The sequence below is a fragment of the Dendroctonus ponderosae genome, unplaced genomic scaffold, assembly GCF_020466585.1.
Source record: "Dendroctonus ponderosae isolate FM_Combo_2020 unplaced genomic scaffold, Dpon_F_20191213v2 Dpon_F_20191213_1, whole genome shotgun sequence".
In the NCBI taxonomy this organism is placed as follows: Eukaryota; Metazoa; Arthropoda; class Insecta; order Coleoptera; family Curculionidae; genus Dendroctonus; species Dendroctonus ponderosae.
Window position 1 is genome coordinate 61,449,576 of NW_026017110.1, and position 6,052 is coordinate 61,455,627.

Consider the following 6,052-nt stretch of genomic DNA (forward strand, 5'->3'; position numbering starts at 1 on the left):
CTTTTTATTTAGTAATTTTGTAAATTTGCTTGTCGTTTATTCAAGCTAAACAGGTATAAGACAAAACACATTTTGGCTACTGTTTTCCTGATTTTTTCTAGATGTTACCCATATGCATCAATTTGAATTTTTTAAAATTTTTTTGTTACTAGATATACATATATAGCAAAAAAACAAGAAAATTAAGTAAATACAAATTAATTAATAGAGAAGCGCATGACCTCAACATTCTTAACAATTACCAAAATGCTAATAGGAAATATACAAGAAGAAAATCGTTGCAAAAACCCTGATGGAGAACGCTTGATAGCATTTCTCGTCGTAACTTACATAATGAGAGGGCGATGTTGGCAATACGCACCCCGGCGCAAGAAAATATCAAGCTTGTGACGTTGTGCTTTATTATTAGTTCGTCTGTATTGGCTCTCTCGTGAGGAGGTTTAGACTCCATTGTTTGTAAACATTGCAGACATTTTGATTTCAGTGCAGTGTCCAGAAGCGTCAGTGAATAGTGCGTGTATAGTAAAAGTAGAAATGCCTTCTGCTGAACTTTGTCCCATTCCTAAAATGAGTGCACCGGTTAACAATACAAATTTCAATATTTCGATTTCGTCGAGTGATGTTGAGGGACTCGTACTAGAGATCAAGGAAAATTTGAGGTTATCAGGCCCATCGCTGAAGGCAAAGCCCTATCGTAACCTTTCACGGAAACCTCGAACCTCTCCATATCGTATGCCCGGTAAATATATGTGCGATTCATGTGACGCAAACTGTGTGAGGCACAAAAATAAACAAAACGATCTTGCTCAAAAGGACCCCTATGAGCTACTACAGGCTCTACTACGCTCAGAAAAACTGATCAGTGAGGCGGTTCGTCGCGTTCAGATGGGATTCACTTCGAAAAAGTTCTACTACGACTCTGATGAGGAATCTTCCAAGAGTCCAGTTTTCCGATTATACCAAGACAATTAATCAGTTTCCTAATCCGTTATGTTTATCAACTTATATTTAATGAAGTTAATGTTCCTTTTCGAATTTTTGTGTGATTGCTAAATGTACTGAGGTGGCTGGTCATAGCACGTTCAAGGAATTCACATGTGTTTACAAGGTAGGTAGGTGTGAAATTGTTTTAACCACCAATAGGCAACCTAGTTAAATTGTTGTGTATGGTGCCATCCATTGTTTACCTTATTTGTGATTAAGCAGAATTTAGAACCTCCTATTGCTCCTACTATTTACGTTTTTAAGCAACTATGTAAGTAGGTTTGTGTGGCTTGCCAACTTTGCCACTTTTAAGAAGCCAAAAGGATCAACTTGTATCTAACAACCAAACGTTTTATTTAAACTAGGTGCCTACTAATGTACACATATTTTTCAAAATCCACTTTCATAACTTCAACCAGAAAACATCTGTTTTTGCACTATAATACTGCGTATTTTCATTCCTTAAATGTTCACATTCTCATCGCAATTCTTAATCTGAATCGGCAAAAATTCGTAGTAAACGTTATGGTTAATAATGTGACAAATTATACAAAAACGTACCCTTTACCACGTAATTAAAATATTTCAAGGTTTAAAGATAATTATGATAGTTGTCGTGGGACTGTAATCAAATTGGTGCCAACGTAATCATAAATATCAATGTTATCAGTAGCTGTAACCTTTATTTTCATTCACTGCAATAAGCAATAAGATTTGATTGAAATGTTTCGCAGAAGTTTTGTGTCCTTCTAAAGTTAAAAAGTGAAGTTTGTCGTTAGCCACTGGTTCCAGCCCACATTTTCTTGCAACCTAAATGCTAAATGTAAATTGGGGAATTTCTCTAAAGGTTGCCTGCATTCGTAATGAATGTACTACTTAGATTATTGCACGTTTCATTCTTTCTCTTACCAGACTAACTGCACCAGTTTGCAGCCGCAGAATTTGTACATTGTATAGCATTACATTTCATTAAGTACAAGTATTGACCCACGTAGATTAAACACATGTTAAACAGTTAGCTAAATGTAGAAAGCAGCTCAACTTGAATTAAATAGTATTACACAATGGAAATGTGGACTCAATCGCCGACAGATGACTTATTCTTTAAAAACAATAAGTTACGTTCTCCATGCAGTCTAATTTATTATTATTATCTAGTTAATACCAACATCACTTCGACTTTCATACAGTTTTATAACGTTATTTTAATATTTCTAGTCTCTTCGGTACCTCATCAAGCAATCATGCGTACGTTAATATTTTATCAATGACACTGTGTTGAAATTAAAATGCGATTATCTTATATAGTGGATGTCGAACTTCCTTCGTTAAACCACATACATATGGATTATTTTTCAATTTGCATACCGGAAAAACCTCAGTTCCAACAGAACACATTAGAAAATGGTGAGTCGTGGAAACGGATTTCTTCTTGACGCCTTGCAACCACATCTGAAGATTCAAGACAGTAGGAAGAAAAACTCAGTAGTTTCAAGCAATAGTAGGGAGTACAATATACCAGGAAATTATTTTTCACTACGGGCTAAAAGCCAGGATTTTCCTCATATACCAAATATAAATTTTGTTTAATTCTATTATTGTATGTAAGTACGTATTAAAGTATAAAAACTGTTTTTCAGGATGGTTCGTGAACAAGATCCCCACCCGCATCCCAACTGCCATCTGTAATGGATATGTAGGTGCATATAAATGAACACTTTTACCTTAAAGACTTAACAACAAAGCTTAAACATGCTGATGCGAAACGGAATTTTTTCCCTTAAAATTGTCTTTTACTGATTTTAGTTCTCACACTTGTTTAAATAAAAGGTTGTTAATGTGGGATTCTTGTTTTCTAAGTTGTATGTTCAACATATTTTAGAACTTTTCTTATTTGCAAAAATCTTCAATAATTTTTTTCATTGTTTTTAGACTCTCTTGTAATATTGATACGATATGCGATCTACATGAATTTTCTGAAATTGAATGTACAAAGTAATCAAGGATTCATTTAGAATTTAAGACGTGAGGCCAGCTGATTGATCTACGCTTACTAATATTTAAATATTTGTGTGAATGCGTACTTTTTTGTAGCCGTTTTACTATTCGTTTTAAGTATTATTTTTATCTGTGATTACAGTTCATATACCCCTCGATTTGTTTATCTCGTTTTGCTAAAATTTTTCCAATATTTGTAGATAAATAATTTTTTTTTTCAAAATTGCTCTTTGGGCGGAATATATGTCTTCACTGCAATTAAACACATATCGTTATTTGGTGTTTATAAAACAGCACATTGAAGTGTGTGGCATCTAAAAATAAATATTTTAGCAAGCACGAGGTTTACAAAATCTGATAGGTATTTGCGTAAGTATACTATAGGCTATAGTTAGCTAGTTGAATTGATAGTTTGCGTAACTATTTCAGGGATTCACTTTATTCCTAAACAAAATGTAGTTTGTAAGTTAAATAATCTTTTTTTTTAAAGCATCCAAAGTTATAAAGGAGATTACTGAAAGCAGTATCTGAAATATTTTCATACGGTACTTTAGTTGTTGTTTGGTAAGAATATTTCGATATCATTTGTTTTGTATGTCATGCGTTTCAGGCGACATGCATTTCTCCCCTATCTTAAATGAATAGATAAAAGTTGCAATTTTATGTGTTGATCTTAGCAGCTTACATAATCTCCTTCATGAATTTCGATTTGTTCTAGAATAGGTTTTTCTCCTTTTCACCGTCTTTGGAGCATCTAAAAATTGCTCACTGTCACGTTTTTTCGTAATTGGATTTAAATTTATTTCGTGGTTATCATTTTATCATTAAATAATAAAATTAGGAAAATATATATTCGAAAGAATATATGAGATACGTACAAACTTTATTCTAGATTAATCTTTGTTTTTTCACAGCGAGAGATATTGATTAAAGACGTTAGGTATACCTACTGCAAGTGCTCTATATTCATTATAATCTACCCGTGTTTCTGGTCATTCTGGTGTAAAATGCCTTCAATATTAATGACATATTTACAAAGTACACACACATATCCAAAGTAATTACAGTTTCGCTATGTTCGCGTATGTAGGTGTTTCAATTTCACTTTTTTTAGTCCATGCGTTGATTTTCACGTCCTTACTTTTTACTTTCGGCCGTGGTTTCTCTAAAAAAATGCTAAAAAGCAGTTTAAAAACAACAATCCCGATTAATTCGTGATTAACAAATTATGAATTTTTCTAATCTAGGTAGAAGCATGGAATTTTTATTATTCGCTTGGGGTATTCCTGTATTTATTATGTATGTTCAATAATTATACCAAATTTTCTGTTTATTTCTAGGTTTTTGTAAGAAAAAATTACTTTAGTTTTGTAGTTAGTTGAAAAAGAGCTCGTGTAGTTTTAAGGTCGATTTTTGTAGTTGTCATTCGACGTTTATGAAATCTATGTGATGTTAGTTACTACGCTCTTTTCAGCGCTTTTCATATTACTGTTAAAGTTTTAGTCTTAGAACAGGACACCTAAAAATATCTATTTTCATATGTATTGTTAGTCGTCTGTTAACCCTGATAGTATTTTTCCACGACACAAAGCAAAAAACGATTTCAGGACAACCACCCATTCAAAACAGAAAGTTTTGCTTTACTTGAGGATTTTAGAAAATGATATTTTTAAGTTCATTAGAATTTTCCACTGTTGGTACCAAAAATAACTGATTTCCTAGCAGTTAAATGTTTCACCTTCAGTAATAGACGATCTCGTATTTTTTGTTCGACCGAAATATGTAGAATTCATTCTATTAATATTTCTAGAGCAGCAATAACTACTATCAGTTCATGTGTTTTGCATTATTTTGTTTTGCTGACTTAGCGATCCCTATTATTTTATGTTCAAGTCAGATATGCTTATATGCGATTTTTTAATTTGATACGTTTATTTTCCTATTAGCGATGGATGTAAATGAAAAATGTAAATACATTTGGGAAAGTAAAGTGGTGTTTAATTGAAATAAAAGTCATTTTTTGAATATCAGTGTTGGTTTGGCCGGCCGATTAATCTTTCGAACATGAACATTACGGAATTTCCGATGCCCTTCAGTGAATGTTGTTAGTTAAACATTAGAACATGCGAAACGCGCTGTTTCCGATTGGTTTATTTTAAAGAGCCCATTAGATGAACGAAACAAGTTTGACTTGATATCAGTAAATATTTATTCGATTCGAATCGAATGAGTCATGATTTTGCTCAAATATTGAAAGCGCCCGGTATTTTATCAAAACATGATTAAAAATCTAGTTGTAAACATCCAGCTTGTATTTTTATAGACAGGTTTTCAGCCAGACATCTGTAGGATAATAGCAGTTTTCGATACGAGGGCGAAAAGTGTCGAGAGTGTCGAAAGACGAAGTCGAGAGTGTCAATCCGTCAGGAGTTCGAAAAACGGATTTTCGCCCTCGTATCGAACAATATTTTTTATTCGAATAAATGACATAACAAGAATAATAAATTATAATGAATAAAACTAGCCAAAAATAAAAGACGTCAACTTCATATTTTAAATTTGATGTCAATGCCATTTTTGAAATTGTCACGTTTTAACGTTTGTAATTTTTTAAAAGCGTACTTTTGTAAGCATATACAAGTGAAACAATGAGTGGTGAAAACTCAAGTGCTTAAAAAAATCGTGTTTTGCTTGTAACATTGACGAGCGCAGAAAAATAGACGATTTGAACGACTGAGACTGAACTTGTAACTAAGTTATAATTTAGAAATTGTAAGTAAACTTTAAATTATAATCAATAGTTGTCGATAAACCTACGTAATTCATTAAAAAAGCATATAGGTTACTTTTTAATGAAAATACTTTAAAAAATATAATAACAGTGACAGGTTCAATTTGTCACATTTACTTTTGCGCACATGTGCGTAAAAGTAAAACAAATGAGCACCAAAGAAAAGTGCTTCTTTATGATCATCGCTTCCGATCGAAAAATGGCACTTTTAGATTCATTCGAATAAAAACATTGGCAAGTTTTTCTTGCTCTCTGCAAATTTTTACTGTTAGTGTACTG

The 6,052-nt window shown here is 32.6% G+C and overlaps 1 long non-coding RNA gene across 1 annotated transcript; it reads left to right on the top strand.

Moving 5' to 3' along the window:
* Positions 1-400: 400 nt before the first annotated feature.
* On the top strand, positions 401-4,972 carry LOC109540898. Its single transcript, XR_002172263.2, has 2 exons — positions 401-1,108; positions 2,625-4,972. It is a non-coding gene; the product is annotated as an uncharacterized LOC109540898 (long non-coding RNA).
* Positions 4,973-6,052: the final 1,080 nt, after the last annotated feature.